Source organism: Amblyraja radiata, chromosome 3 (assembly GCF_010909765.2).
Source record: "Amblyraja radiata isolate CabotCenter1 chromosome 3, sAmbRad1.1.pri, whole genome shotgun sequence".
Classification (NCBI taxonomy): Eukaryota; Metazoa; Chordata; class Chondrichthyes; order Rajiformes; family Rajidae; genus Amblyraja; species Amblyraja radiata.
Genome location: NC_045958.1, coordinates 95513590 through 95530402, shown reverse-complemented (window position 1 = coordinate 95530402; position 16813 = coordinate 95513590).

Below are 16813 nucleotides of genomic sequence, written 5' to 3'. Positions count from 1 at the left end.
TGGCAGGTTTTGTTCCAGCATTTCACCCACTATGTCTGACGTACGGGGACCAGAGGCACTCCAGTCCTTCCCTGTATACTGCAGTGGCAACAGAAAGGAGCAGGATTCGGGGTCACTAGCATGTGCAGCCTGTTTGGGGAATGAGATACCAACAGAGCATCGATTTCCACAGCTAGTCCTGGCGGCTGCTGAAGGAAGCAACCTGACAGCCCCAATTCAGAGTGAGTGTCAAGTCTTGGGCATCTATGTCAGACAAGATTGTGATTCGTCGCAGTCAAAGAACGCTCCATCTAAAGGCATGTCGGGCAGCAGCTCCTGGTTCAGGGTTGCAAATTTCCTCCCACTCAAATAACGGAGTGGTAGAGAGAGTGCTACAGGAGTCTGCACATGTGCCTGAAGCAACGCCTGGTTCATGGTTGCCATTCCTCCCACTCGGTTGAGCGCAGTGACGGTGATGGTCCTAAAATACATGCACACATGCCTGAGGCAGCAAAATTACCGGAAACATTAGCAGAATCAACTATTACGTTTATACCAAAAAAAGATAAAGATTTAGAAGAACCGGGCTCATACAGAGCAATATCATTTTAAAATACAGATCACAAAATCTTAGCTAAGACCTTAGCAAGAAGATTGAGTAAATATATTAATAAATTGATAAATCCAGACCTAACGGGGTTTATACCTAAAAGACAATCATTTAATAATTTGAGACGCCTTTTTAATATAATGTACTGACATAAAATGGAAAAAGAAGATAGGTCTCTCTGGACGCAGAGAAAGCATTTGATCAGGTAGAATGGCAGTACTTATACAAAGTACTTCAAAAATTTAATATGGGAGAGAATTTTATTGTATGGGTAAAATTATTATATGATATACCGACGGCAAGAATATTAACTAATAATATGTTATCTCCAAAATTCCAATTATCGAGGGGCAATAGGCAGGGATGTGCATTATCACCCCTGCTATTTGCCCTTATGATAGAACCTTTGGCTGAAAAGATAAGAATTCATCCGAATATTCAGGGATATAATACTAAAGACTCAAATAATAAAATCTCATTATATGCAGCTGATATACTTTTATATATTACAAATTCACAAATGAGTATTCCAACCTTATTAAATTTAATAGAGGAATTTGGGTCTTTTTCAGGATACAGAATAAATTGGAATAAAAATGAAATTATGTCATTAAAGCCTCAAGAAGCGACTCACTTATTAAAATTCCCCTTTATAATAGCAACAGAAAAATTTAAGTATTTGGGTATTCAAATTACTAGAAGATACTAATCATTATTTAACGTAAATTTTATGTCGTTATTAAATAAATTGCGTTAATTTTATGCCGTTATTAAATAAAATAAAACGCGTTGATTAAATTCTGGAAAACGCTCCCGTTGTCATTAATAGGCAGAATAAACGCTATAAAAATGATTTTTTCACCACAAATATTACACCTATTTCAATCTATACCAATATATAAACCAAAACATTAAAAAAAATAACTAGATTCTAATATTACCAACTTTATTTAGGACTATAGATCACATAGAATTCAAAGAAAACACCTGTGTAAACCCAAAGATGCTGGGGGACTTTCACTTTCTAACTTTTTGTATTATTATTGGGCAGTGCATATTAAGAATATAATTTATTGGCTGGACAGCCCTTCCCAACAGACAGAATGGATAAGAATGGAGAAAGAGGATTGTTCTCCCTGTGATATAGGAGTGGTCCTCTTCTCCCCGATAAAATTGAATAACACAATATACAAGAATAACACAATTATCCATAATACAATAAGAATTTGGAAACAAATAAAATTAACTTTAAAATTAAGAAACCTATCAGTGTTAATGCCAATAATGAATAATAGTAAGATTAAACGAGAACTTACCAGTTTGAAGTTTGATCTTTATTTTATGAGGAGTAACGTTGAGGGAATACGTGAAGAACCCCACTAGGACGCATGCGTGTCATTCTTCAAAGCAGCAGTGTGAAATCACAGATAACTGTAATGACTAAACATAGTAAGATTAGAGAAGAGATACCAGTTGAGTATATGATCAAGGGTGGGAGCGGAGGGCACGTATTCCCTCAACATTTCATTCCTTCATACTGGTAAGTTCTCGTTTAATCTTACTATTTTACTTCGGAGTCACGTGAGTGACTACGTGAAGATTTTAAGGCTCTGTGATTTCATGCCGTGGAACGAGTCCATGCCTCACATCTGCCTTGATTGTGGGGAGAATAGTGTTAACATCATTAGATATCAATACGATATTGAAACAACGAAAAAAAAATTATTGACTCCAAATCATAGCCCCTATTTATGGGGTAAAATCATATTACAGAACTTAAAAGTGTTTCTGCAAATGGTCCAGGTTCTATGACCGGTTTATTATAAAATCGTTGGAACGTTCTTTCCATTGACCATCCTGCAGTCTTGAGGATTTGGTCCATAGGAACATCCAACTGTATTGCTGCTGATGTAGCTGCAGCCCTGGTGGAGTGAGATTTAAAAATGTTAGTATCTACTCCTGCCTTTATTAGGACCTGTTTTAGCCATTTTGAGATGGTCTGGACTGTCACTTTTTTGTGTGGCTGTTTGTGGCTGATTAACAGTGCCATTTCTTTCCCTCTGATGATTCTTGTCTGTTCCATGTATAATAGTAAGTGAGTTACTATACAGAGGCGATCATCCGTCGGGTAGGCCCTGAACTCTATTTTTTGCCCTGCTGTTCCCTGTCTGTTCTGTTTAATTAATTCATGGATATGAAAAGTCAAATTCCCAGATGAAATAGTCAAGTTGTCCAGCCTTAGTTTTTGTAGCGACTGGACCCTTTGTGCCGGCACCAAAGCCATCAGCATGACCATTTTCATAGTTAGTTTCTGTAGGGACAGAGCTGTAGGTGGAGACCAGTTTCTCAACATGGTCAATTCAATGCTCACATCCCAAATTTGGGTGTACCTGGTTCTTGGGGGATTCGTATTGAAAATGCCCCTCATGAGTTTGGTTACCAGGGGGTGTGTCCCTACAGAATGCCGCTCTGTTCCTTGCCACAGGTAGTTTGACAGAGCACTTCTGGCGCAGTTGATGGCACTATAGCTGAGCCCCTCATCGTAGTGTAGGCTGGCCAGAAATTCCAGAACAGACGTAATGTTGTTTGATCTGTGGTTGAGGTTATTGTCGTGACAGTACTTCCCCCATTTCTTGATGTGCACCAAGTACTGTTTTTTGGTGGACTGTCTGTGGGCCGATGCAATCATGTCCATTGTTCGGTCCGTCAGTCCCAGGTGTTGTAGAGGCGCTTTCAAACTCTACAAATTAATAGGTTTGTATGATTATGACAGGGGTGACTTTCCTGTGTTACTGGATGGACCAGTAAATTTGGTCTATGTTGGATGGTGATGCACGGTTCTAATACCATGTCTAGTATCACCGGGAACCATGGTTGAGTAGGCCAATCGGGTACTATCAAAATACCAGACGCAGAGTCTTGTTGTATTTTCCTTAATACCCGACTGATGAGGCAGAAAGGAGGGAATGCATAAATAAACTATTTCCCCCAATGCAGCGAAAATGCATCTGTAGCTGCTGCCCCAGGGTCTGGTTCCCATGAAACATAACTTGGTAACTGGTGATTGAGCCTGGATGCGAAAAGATCGATATCTGGTGTTCCATACCGTGCTGTAATTTCAGCAAATACATTTTTATCCAACATCCATTCACTGTTTTCATTGAATTTGCGTGACCTGGTGCCTGCCACTAAATTTAGTTTACATGGTAAGTAGGTAGCTGATATCCAAATATTTCTCTGGATACACCATTGCCAAATTGTGTTGGCCAGATTGTCACATGATGTCGATTTATTTCCACCCATATGGTTGATATATGCTACCACGGTGGTGTTGTCAATTTGTAGTCTAACATGCTGGTGATTTAACCCAGAACAATATGACTTAAGGCCATGGAATGCACTTAACATTTCCAGGTAATTTATGCCCCGTGCTTTTAATAATGATGCCTCCTGTGCATTCCATCTCCCTCCACAGCTGGAGATGGAATTGGTGGCTCCCCAACCAAGTGCACTGGCATCAGTTTGTAGTACCATAGACGGGTTGCTGGTAATTATTGGGTTGGAACAATGCTTGATGTTGTGTTCCCACCATTTTAGTTCTATTATGGCCTCTGTAGGTAGCTTCATTGGTCTGTCAAAATGGCCACCATTAGTTTTTAGTGCTCTTATTTTTGCTCTCTGTAAATTTCGATAGTGTAAAGGTCCGAATTATGTGGCTGGAAATGCGGCCACTATTTTCCCAATTATTCTGGCTACCAGTCTAATGGATGGTTTGGTGATGTCAATGATTTCGCTGCAAGCCTCTTTTAAGGCTGTAACCTTTTCTTTCGGCAAAGTCACTGACATGAGAACTGAGTTAATGGTGAACCCCAGGTAATCCATTTTTGTTGAAGGCATTAATTTAGACTTAACTGGATGGATGATAAATCCCAGTTCTTCAAACAATTGTTTTGTGGCTGTTACTGCTTGTTTAGCCAATTCCAGAGTTTTGCAAACAATAAATATGTCATCTAGATATGCCATTACCATGTGTTTTTGTTTTCGCAGTAACGCCAGGGCTGGTTTCAAAATTTTTGTGAATAACCTGGGGGCTGATGTTATACCATTTGGTAGTGCCCTGTATTGCCAATCAGTCCCATCCAGTTGAATTTTAAATAACATCTGTGGTCACCTCTTATGGGTACTGTATAGTAAGCATCTTTTAAATCGATGCTTGCCATATAGTAGTCTTCGGAAACTAATTGCTTAGCAGTAACAAAGGTTTCCATTTTGAAATGAATATATTGTACAAAGGTATTTAAAGTTGTCAAATCGATGATGATGCGGGAACCACCATCTTGTGATTCGTGTTGGGTGTGTTCAATTACTCCTTTTTTATATAGTCGTTGTAGTTCAGCGTGTGCTTTAGATTTTTCTATGCCTGTGAGCACGAACATTCGGTTCGGTACATGCTGTACTGGAGGGTTATGTTTTAATATAAATTCTATGGTATAACCCTTGATACTGCTTAGAATGTAAGTGTCTGTAGTTATCTTATTCCATGCATCCAAATAATATTGTAACCTCCCACCAACTTTCATGCTCCCTTTAATTCTTAAGGAACCAGACCCACCTACCTCCATGGTTACCAGTGGTAGGTGTGTTATTTCTTCGGCATCCTCCGTGGACGTTGAGGCGCCGTTGTCTGGGTCTGTTGTTGGGTTGAAGGCTTGCACATTTTCCAGGCCGGTCGGTCTGGGCTATGGCCTAAAAAAGACCGCTGTTGTGTGCTCCTGGTTTTTGCGCTTGCTCCGATTTGAGTTGACCGTCTTGGGGGTCCGTAGGGTTGATATTTTTGGCCGTAGTAGGTTTTGGTTGCTGCTTTTATGAGCCCCAGTGTTTTTGCCTCTTCATCAAGTTCCTTGACTTGTTTAGGTAAATCCCCTCCAAATAATAGAACTGGCGGTTTGGAGGTTCCTGGTTTACAGAGGCCGGCAAATTTGGGGTCTAATGCTGGTTGGATTGCACATTTTCTAATGTTGTTCAACTCATATTGTGAGTTGCACAGTAAAGCCAGTGCATCCTGGTGGTCTTGGGTCATGTTTTGTTCCTTCAAAGTGCGGGCAAAAGCTGTTATTCCTGCCGTTAAGACTTTTAGGACTTTTTGAATTTTTAAATCACTGGTTCTAATTGATGACCCCACATATTTCCAGATGCACTGGTTTACACTGGGAACATTTAGTGACTTGCATGTTCCCTGGAGGTAAATGTCGTGCCATGGTGTCTGATAGAGCCAGTGCTTGTAGTTGATTAAATGACATATAGTCAATGCTAGCCGCTATTTTCGGCTCCAGGTCTTGGCCAGTTTGGTCTGGTTGGAAAAACTGGGACACCATGTCCAGCGTGTCTTCTTTCACCCCAGGCATACTGGGGGTATGTTGTTCCCTGTCCTGTTCAGGGTCAGCCCAGAATTGATCCTCCGTGCTCTCCTCTGATGAGGGAGAGACACTGTGCAGCCCCACAAGGGGTACTGCTGTGGGGCTTATTAATTGCCCACTGTGGCTAGCCTCCATCTCCCGGAGTCTGCCACTTTGGAGTATTTCCTCCAGCAGCCGCTCCAACTGGCTCTTATGCTCTCGGGCATAGGCCGCTCGCGGCTGTTCCTGGTCCTGCAGCCGCTCCAACCGGCTCCAATGCTCACGGGCACTGGCCGCTCGCGGCTGCTCGTCATTCTGCAACCGCTCCAACCGGCCCCGGTGCTCACGGGCACTGGCCGCTCGCGGCTGCTCAAAGTCAGACTCATCGGAGTCTGGCATTCGGTCCGTTTTTTGCTTCGCTTTCCCGCCCGGCCGAGGAGTGGATTTGGCTGGTGCGGGAGCAAAGTCGGGCACAGCTGTTCCCATTTCGGGAGATTGGCGTGCCGTCGGCTGCTGCTGTTGCTGCTGGCTGCCCGCAACTCCGCGGTTCTCCCCCTCCAGCTTTTTTGCAGCCTTCATTCCCGTCGCTCTGTCCATCTTTCCACCTGCAAGGTTAAGTTGGAAAAACGCAGAGACTTCTTACCTGCTGTTGTCGGCTTTTTAATTCTGCCGCTTAAGGGGAACGTCCTTCCCCCTGCTGTGACTCGTTGCTTGCAATGCGTGTAGCGATATGACACGCATGCATCCTAGCGGGGTTCTTCACATAGTCACTCACGTGACTCCGAAGTAAAATTCTTCATTTAAACCATCTCTTATTGATAAAAGATAAAACCAATGGGAAAGAATGGGAATTAAAAGGATAGGCGACGTATGAAATGGGAAACCTGTTATCATTCCAACAATTAAAATTCAAATTTAAGCTGAATGACAACCAATACTTTAAATATCTCCACATCTGCGATTTTATGAAGAAATATATACAGAGACATCAAACTATAATTTTAGACACACTGGAAGAAGCAATGAATATTAAGGCTGACTCACAGAAATTAATACCATATCTATATAATAGTATCTTAAATAGAGAACTACCATCAACAGAGGCACTTAGAGAAGATTGGGAATGAGAACTAATGATAAAAATCACGAAAGAAAAATGGGAAAAGTATTTGATATATCTATATTACTAAAACTATGTTCTTGACCGGTTTTGGCTTTCTGTGCTGTGGTTTCCGAGAGTACACCGCCACCTACGGCCGTCATTTTTGGTCACCTCGCTCAGAGCCCCCCTCCGCCGCGTGTGTGCCGAGGATTTTTCCCGTCGATGAACATTGACAGAGATATTAATGTTTTTACAACATCCCCCATTCTCTCTGCTGCCCCTGCTGGAGGGAGGGAGAGCGACTATAAAACCAGGAAGTGGTGTGCCTCAATCAGTCTCTGCAAGTGGTGTGCCTCAATCAATCTCTGCAAGTGGTGTGCCTCAATCAGAGCTTTGAATGACACTGACAAATGTCTACAGCAATGTGAGTACCCTTAATTTGGTTTGAAAATGAAAATATGGTTAGAGGTAAAAAAGCACTGCCTGCAAATGGTAGTTTGGGTTTGGGTTGAAGTAAAAAGGCACACTCTCCACCCCCCCCCCCCTCCCTCTCCTCTCCCCCCCTCCCTCTCCTCTCCCTCCCCCCCCCCCCCTCCATCTCCTCTCCTCCCCCCCCTCCCTCTCCTCCCCCCCCTCCCTCTCCTCTTCCCCTCCTCTCCTCCTCCCCTCCCCCCCCTCTCCCCCTCCTCTCCTCACCCCCCTCTCCTCTCCCCCCTCCTCTCCCCCCCTCTCCTCTTCCCTTCTCTCCTCTTCCCCCCCTCTCTTCTCACTCCCCTCCTCCCCCCCCTCCTCTCCCCCCACCCTCCCTCTTCTCTCCCCCCTCCCTCCCTCTCCTCTCCCCCCTCCCCCCCTCTCCTCTCCCCCCTCTCCTCTCCCCCCTCTCCTCTCCTCTTCCCCCCCTCCTCTCCTCTTCCCCCCTCTCCTCTTCCCCCCCTCTCCTCTCCCCCCCTCTCCTCTCCCCCCTCTCCTCTCCCCCCCTCTCCTCTCCCCCTTCCCTCTCCTCTCCCCCTTCCCTCTCCTCTCCCCCTTCCCTCTCCTCTCCTCCCCTCCTCTCCTCCCCCCTCTCCTTCCCCCCCTCTCCTTCCCCCCCTCTCCTTCCCCTCCTTCTCCTCCCCCTCTCCTCCTCACCCCGTCTCCTCCTCCCCCCCCCTCCTCCCCCCTCTCCTCTCCCCCCCATCTCCTCGTCCCCCTCTCCTCTTCCCCCTCTCCTCTCCCCCCTCTCCTCCCCCCTCTCCTCCCCCTCCCTCTCCTCCCCCCCCCTCTCCTCCTCCCCCTCCTCCCCCCCTCTTCCCCCCCTCTTCCCCCCCTCTTCCGCACCTCTTCCCCCCTTCTTCCCCCCTCTCCTCCCCCTCTCCCCCCCTCTCTCCCCACTCTCCTCCCCCCTCTCCTCCCCCCTCTCTCTCCCCTCCCCCTCCCTCCCCTCCCCCCCCCCCTCCCCCCCCCTCCCCCCCCCCCCTCCCCCCCCCCCCCCCCCCCCCCCTCCCTCCCCCCTCTCCCCCCCCCCTCTCTCCCCCCCCCTCTCTCTCCCCCCCTCTCCCCCCCCGTCTCTCCCCCCCCCTCTCTCTCCCCCTCTCTCTCTCCCCCTCTCTCTCCTCCCCCTTCCCCCTCTCTCTCTCTCTCCCCCTCCTCCCCTCCATTAGCGTGAGTGCGGGAGGGGGGGGGGGTAGTTAGTGTGTGATGCTGCATACCGCCTCCCCTCACACAACCGCACGTTGGGGGTACAGACCCAACGGGTCTGCACTTGGTCTAGTATATCATATAAACCATATAACCATATAACAATTACAGCACGGAAACAGGCCATCTCGGCCCTACAAGTTCGTGCCGAACAATTATTTTCCCCTAGTCCCATCTACCTGCACTTATACCATAAACCTCCATTCCTTTCCCATCCATATACCTATCCAATTTATTTTTAAATGATAAAATCGAACCTGCCTCCACCACTTCCACTGGAAGCTCATTCCACACAGCTACCGCTCTCTGAGTAAAGAAGTTCCCCCTCATCGAAACATCTGTCCCTTAATTCTGAAGTCATGTCCTCTTGTTTGAATCTTCCCTACTCTCAATGGGAAAAGCTTGTCCACTTCAACTCTGTCTATCCCTCTCATCATTTTAAAGACCTCTATCAAGTCCCCCCTTAACCTTCTGCGCTCCAGAGAATAAAGACCTAACTTATTCAACCTTTCTCTGTAACTTAGTTGCTGAAACCCAGGCAACATTCTAGTACATCTCCTCTGTACTCTCTCTATTTTGTTGACATCCTTCCTATAATTGGGCAACCAAAATTGTACACCATACTCCAGAATTGGTCTCACCAATGCCTTGTACAATTTTAACATTACATCCCAACTTCTATACTCAATGCTCTGATTTATAAAGGCTAGCATACCAAAAGCTTTCTTTACCACCCTATCTACATGAGATTCCACCTTCAGGGAACTATGCACAGTTATTCCTAGATCCCTCTGTTCAACTGCATTCCTCAATTCGCTACCATTTACCATGTAAGTCCTATTTTGATTTGTCCTGCCAAGATGTAGGACCTCACACTTATCAGCATTAAACTCCATCTGCCATCTTTCAGCCCATTCTTCCAAATGGCCTAAATCTCTCTGTAGACTTTGGAAATCTACTTCATTATCCACAACACCACCTATCTTAGTATCATCTGCATACTTACTAATTCAATTTACCACACCTTCATCCAGATCATTGATGCACATGACAAACAACAGTGGACCCAACACAGATCCCTGAGGCACCCCACTAGTCACCTGCCTCCAACCTGACAAACAGCCATCCACCATTACTCTCTGGTGTCTCCCATTCAGCCACTGTTAAATCCATCTTGCTACTCCTGCATTTATACCCAACAATTGAACCTTCTTAACCAACCTTCCATGAGGAACCTTGTCAAAGGCCTTGCTAAAGTCCATATAGACACCATCCACTGCTTTACCCTCATCAATTTCCCTAGTAACCTCTTCAAATAATTAAAGAAGATTAGTCAAACATGACCTTCCAGTCACAAATCCACGTTGACTGTTCCTAATCAGACCCTGTTTATCCAGATGCTTATATATATAATCTCTAAGTATCTTTTCCATTAATTTGCTCACCACTGAAGTCAAACTAACAAGTCTATAATTGTTAGGTTTACTCTTAGAACCCTTTTAAAACAATGGAACAACATGCGCAGTACGCCAATCCTCGGGCACTATTCCCGTTTCTAATGACATTTGAAATATTTCTGTCATAGCCCCTGCTATTTCTACACTAACTTCCCGTAATATCCTAGGGAATATCCTGTCAGGACTTGGAGACTTATCCACTTTTATATTTTTCAGAAGTGTCAGTACTTCTATTTCTTTGAATCTCATAGTATCCATAGCAACTCTACTCGTTTCCCTTACCTCACATCATTCAATATCCTTCTCCTTGGTGCATACCGAAGAAAATAAATTGTTCAATATCTCCCCCATCTCTTTTGGCTCTGCCGATAGCTGTCCACTCTGTCTCTCTAATGGACCAAATGTATCCCTCGTTATCCTTTTGCTATTAATATAGCTGTAGAAACCCTTTGGATTTACATTCACCTTACTGCCAAAGCAACCTCATATCTTCTTTTAGCTTTTCTGATTTCCTTCTTAAGATTCTTTTTACATTCTTTATACTCCTCAAGCACCTCATTCACTCCATGCTGCCTATAATTATTGTAGATCTCTCTCTTTTTCCGAACCAATTGTCCAATTTCCCTTGAAAACCACTGCTCTTTCCAATTTTTACTATTTCCTTTCAACCGAACAGGGACATAAAGATTCTGTACTCTTAAAATTTCCCCTTTAAATGTCCTCTATTTCTCTTCTACATCCTTCCCATAAAACAAAATGTCCCAATTCACTCCTTTTAAATCCTTTCGCATCTCATCAAAGTTAGCCTTTCTCCAATCAAAAATCTCAACCCTAGGTCCAGTTCTGACCCTCTCCATAATTATTTTGAAACTTCACTGGACCCGAAGTCCTCCCCAACGCATACCTCCACCACCTGAACTGTCTCATTTCCTAACAGGTGGTCCAGCACTGCCCCTTCTCTAGTAGGTACCTCTATGTATTGCTGCAAAAACTATCCTGCACACATTTTACAAACTCCAAACCATCCAGCCCATTTACAGAATGTGTTTCCCAGTCTATGTGTGGAAAATTGAAATCTCCCACAATCACTACCTTGTGCTTACTACTAATATCTGCTATCTCCTTACATATTTGCTCTTCCAATTCTCGCTCCCCATTTGGCGGTCTATCATACACCCCTATAAGTGTTGCTACACCTTTCCCACTTCTCAGTTCCACCCAAATAGCCTCCCTAGACGAGTCCTCCAATCTATCCTGCCAAAGCACTGCTGTTATATCTTCCCTGACAAGCAATGCAACACCTCCATCTCTTGCCCCTCCAATTCTATCACACCTGAAGCAACGAAATCCTGGAATATTTAGTTTCCAATCACAGCCCTCCTGCAACCATGTTTCACTGATCGCCACAACATCATACTTCCAGGTATCAATCCAGGCTCTAAGCTCATCCACCTTTCTTACAATGCTCCTAGCATTAAAATATGCACATTTAAGAAACCGACCGCCTCTTATTCTCTGTTTATTTTCTTTTTCTTCTTTCTCCCCTAGATTTTGGGTCCGAGTGCTTCCCTTCTCTGCCTCCTGCCCCACACTCTGTCTACTAGCTTTCTCTATTTGAGTCCCTTCCCCAACCATTCTAGTTTAAAGTCTCCCCAGTAGCCTTTGCAAATCTCCCCGCCAGGATATTGGTCCCCCTCGGGTTCAAGTGCAACCCGACCTTTCTGTACAGGTCACACCTTCCCCAAAAGAAGTCCCAATGATCCAGAAACTTGAATCCCTGCCCTCTGCACCACTCTTTCAGCCACGCATTTATCCTCCACCTCGCTCCATTCCTACTCTCACTGTCGCGTGGCACAGGCAGTAATCCTGAGATTGTTACTTTTTTGGTCCTTTTCCTTAACTCTCCTCCCAACTCCCTAAATTCTTGGACGCGTTGAGACACATCCGAGACCCTGGCATCAGGGAGGCAGACTACCATCCAGGTCTCCCGACTGCGTCCACAGAATCGCCTATCCGACCCCCTAACTAATAATAATAATAATAATAATAATAAATACTTTATTGATCCCCTCAGGGAAATTCAGATGTCCAGAAGCTCCCAACCAACAAACCCACAGATTCAAAACGAACGCAGACAGAAAATACATAGAATACAATGTGGACACTACCTGAGAGCAATAAATACTTAAAAAGACCAATAATTAACAGTTAAAAATTAATAATTGCAAAATGCATCCCCCTACAGCCTAGCGGTCCGAATTATAAAATCTAATGGCTGCAGGGGTGAAGGATCTCCTGAACCGCTCCGTTCTACAGGGCAGGGAGAGGAGCCGGTTGTTGTTCCGAGTGCTCTTTTGACTCTCCAGAATTAAATGGAGGGGTTGCCCGGGGTTTTTCAGGATGACCTGCACCTTGTGCCTCATACGCCTCTCAAGCACCTCCATCCCAGTACCCCAATCACTATTGCCCTCCTCTTTTTTACCTACCTTTCTGAGCAACAGGGCCGGTCTCTGTGCCGGAGGCCCGGCCGCTGTCGCTACCCCCGGGCAGGCTGTCCCCCCCAACCCTACTCAAACAGGAGTACTTATTTTCAAGGTGTGCAGACACTGGGGTACTCACTCGTCCCTGCCTCTGCCCCTTGCCCTTCCTAAGCGTGACCCACATGTCTGTCTCCCATGGTTTTGGAGTGACCACCTCCCTATAACTCCTCTCTATGACCTCCTCACTCTCCTTGACCAGACAGAGGTCATCGAGCTGCTGCTCCAGGTTCCTAATATGGTCCCTTAGGAGCCCCAACTCGATGCACCTGGCGCAGATGTGGTCGTCTGTAAGGCTGTCAGATGTACATAATGTTCGATTAATGTAAGACACAACTTAATTCAATTCAAAATTCTACATAGATTATATTATTCAAAAAATAGACTGAATAAATTTTATCCAAATATTTCTCTCATTTGCGCTAAATGTCTATCTCAAAATGCCAATATAACACATAAAACTGCATAAAACTTCATAAATTTTTGTGCGATATTTTTGATATATTTACAAAATTATTCAAGATAAAAATGGAGTCTAACACTAAAATGATTATACTTGGAGTAACGGGAGACGGGAATAAATTAAACACATTTCAAAATTAATTTTTAAATTATTGGTTAATAATAGTAAAAAAACTTATACTCAAATTTTGGAAAAATACACCCATACCCATACCAATGCTTAAAATGTGGATTATAAATATGTTGGACACAGCACATCTTGCAAGAAATGCGATTCCTCCTAATAGATAAACCAGACCAATTCTTAACGAGTTGGTCTCCATTTATTGACTTCTTGGATGCATGTGGTGCAACAGAAATCAACTGTTTCAGGTCTGTAAAAATCAATTGTTTCTAGTCTCCACCCCTTTCTGCTTTCCACAGAGCGTTCCCTCTGTAACTCCCTGGTCACCTCGTCCCTTCCCTGTGGTTTATTCACCCCAAATTCCCATCAAATTCTCCCAGTTTCTATCACCCACCTAGAGTGGGTATCATTTGCATTAACCAATTAACACCACTGCTTTGGAATGTAGGGGGAAGCTATGGGGAAAGTTGTATGGTCACAGGGAGAATGTGCAAACTCCATACTGACAGCACCCAAGATCAGGCAAGATCAGGATTGAACCCAGGTCTCTGTAGCTGTGAGGTAACAGCTCTATTCACTGTGCATTTGAGTTACCTGCTTGATAAACAAGAGGGTGAAAGGTTAGCAGGGTGGACAGAAATATTGGGCTGAGGTTACAATCAAATCAACAATGATCTTATTAAATGACAGAACAGGGTTTGAGAGGCCAAAGGGCTTACTCCTACTAGTTCATATATTAACCAGGAGTATAGGAGGGTGGTCGTGTAATCTCTATTTTGGGAGGATGATGGGAAATTTAACCATGGCAAATAAAATAACGAGGGGACTGGACAAGAACCTGGATCTAATACACAGATCTACTGGAAGCAGGTTTCCATGGAAACATGATTGTCCCAGGGTGACCAATGATACTTGCTCCTGTGGCACCATGGGCTGACTTACCCCCAAAACTAACTCCAATACCAAATGACACACTAATGTTGAGAGTAGCAAGCCCAAATCTGACCTATGGATTGGCTGCCTGCAATGGTATAGGTTTTGGTTTAGTATTGTCACGTTTACAGAGGTACAGCAAAAAGTTTTGTTTTGCAGCCTTTCCAAATAGATCAGATATACTATACCTAAATACATTCAAGCCAAACTCAAATACAATAGGTACTTGAGAGAAGGAGTAGAATATAGTTCTTAGCATTGTACGGCATCAACATGCACTTTAATGTTGCATCACAATTCTGGGTATCTGCTTTTGCAACTTCACGTGAAAACAATAAGTTGATTCTTCCTGTCATTTAAGTTGTTTTCATTCAATGTTGAGATCTTACTGCAGCTACTATTTCGCATAGCGAGTGACTTTGCTGAAGTGATAAAGGAACTAAAGCCATTTGACTTCCACCTTCTCTTACTTCTGCTTTATTGGGATGGACCCTGACTGTTGTATGATGCAAGCCCGTCAGGGCTTCCACACACACACTGGCCAACTAACTTTGGGAAGCACTGGGTGAAGGAAGAGATGTGTTTGTCAGACATTGGTGGGACAATCGCTTTAATGCCTCCAGATCTGCCTATTTCGCTACACTTTAGGCTAGCCTCCCTCATTGAACTCGCAGTGCCCTGTTCCTACTTACATCAATTCCTGTTCACACTTCACCCTTGGCTTTGCTAAACAGCGTCCGTTCTTTAAAATTCCCTACCTGTGCTTTGAAATATCCTCCTATAACAGTCAGATGACTGTGTTCTTCCAGAAATTGGCTTCCTCATAACCTTTATTCCAGCTGCGGTAGTCCTATCTTCAGTTGCTTGGGGCCCTAATTCTTCAATTCCCTGCCTGGTTCGCTCACTCTCTTCCATTGAGATAGAATACAGCAAAGAAACAAACACTTCAGCCCAACTCATCCAAGCTGTCCAAGATTCCCAAATACACTCCTCCAATTTGCCTGCATTTGACTTATATCCCTTTAAACCTTTCCATGTACCCGTCCAAGTGTCTTTCAAATGTTGTCACTGCACCTGCCTCAACCACTTCCTCTGGCAGGTTGTTCTATATAATCATCACTCACTTTGTGAAAACGTTGTCCTTCAGGTTACTATTAAATATTTCCCCTCTCATGTTAAACCCATGCCCACTAAGTTCTTGATTTTGTATACTTCTATAAGATCATCCCTCAGTCTCAACATGCCCAACCTCTTCCGATAACTCAAGTCCCAAATTGCAAAACCTCAGAATGATCTTAATCAAACTCAATTTGTCATTTTTTGGCCCACTTATCTGCTGATCAAGATCCTGCTAGAATTCTTCATGAATTCTTCAATGTCTACGATACCAATTATTTTTGTGTCATTTGCATAATTACCTTATGTATTCTCAGCCAACACCCATATCTAACCAAATGGTTCCTAAAGTGTGTCCTTCTGATGTCTGATGTGTGAACATTAGTAGAGCCTTATAAATCAGCCACATTAGTAGAGTCTTATAAATGCAAGCGATCTTTGTCATTTAGACAATAGACAATAGGTGCAGGAGTAGGCCATTTGACCCTTCGAGCCAGCACCGCCATTCAATGTGATCATGGCTGATCATCCCCAATCAGTACCCTGTTCCTGCCTTCTCCCCATAGCCCCTGACTCAACAGGGGGGCTCAACCCCCCCCTGTGTGCCTGGGTCCTGGACTTTCTCACCACCAGGCCTCAGGTAGTCAAGATGGGAGGAAATACATCGAAGTCCCTCACCCTGAGCACAGGATCCCCCCAGGGTTGCGTCCTCAGCCTCCTACTGTACTCCCTGTACACACATGACTGTGTGGCTAGGTTCAGTTCTAACTCTATTATCAAGTTTGCTGATGAGACTGTGGTGGTGGGCCTGATCTCCGATAATGATGAGAAGGCCTACCGGTAGGAGATGGCTGATCTGGCACTCTGGTGTCAGGACAACAGCCTCCTCTTGAATATCAAAAAAACTAAGGAGCTGATCGTGGACTTTAGGAGGGCACATCATCTGAGGACGTACACACCATTGAAGATAAATGGGGATATTGTGGATAGGGTGAGCTGCTTTAAATACCTGGGAGTCCACATCTCAGAGGATCTGACATGGACATCACACGCCGTAGCACTGATGAGTAAGGCAAGGCAGCGCCTTTACCACCTCAGGCAGTTGAGGAAATTCAGAGGGTCTCTGAGGATCCTCCAGTGCTTCTACTCAGTGGCTGTGGAAAGCATCTTGGCCGGAAACATTACGATTTGGTTTGGGAATTGCTCTGCCCAGGACAAGAAGGCTCTGCAGAGAGTAGTGCATTTGGCCGAACGCACTGTGGGAACTACACTCGCCCTCCTGCAGGAACTATACATCACAAGGTGCAACTCCAGAGCCAAAAAGATCATGGGAGACCCCTTCCACCCAAGCAACAGACTGTTCCAGCTGCTACATTCAGGCAAACGCCTCCGTTGCCATACTGTGAAAACGGAGAGGATG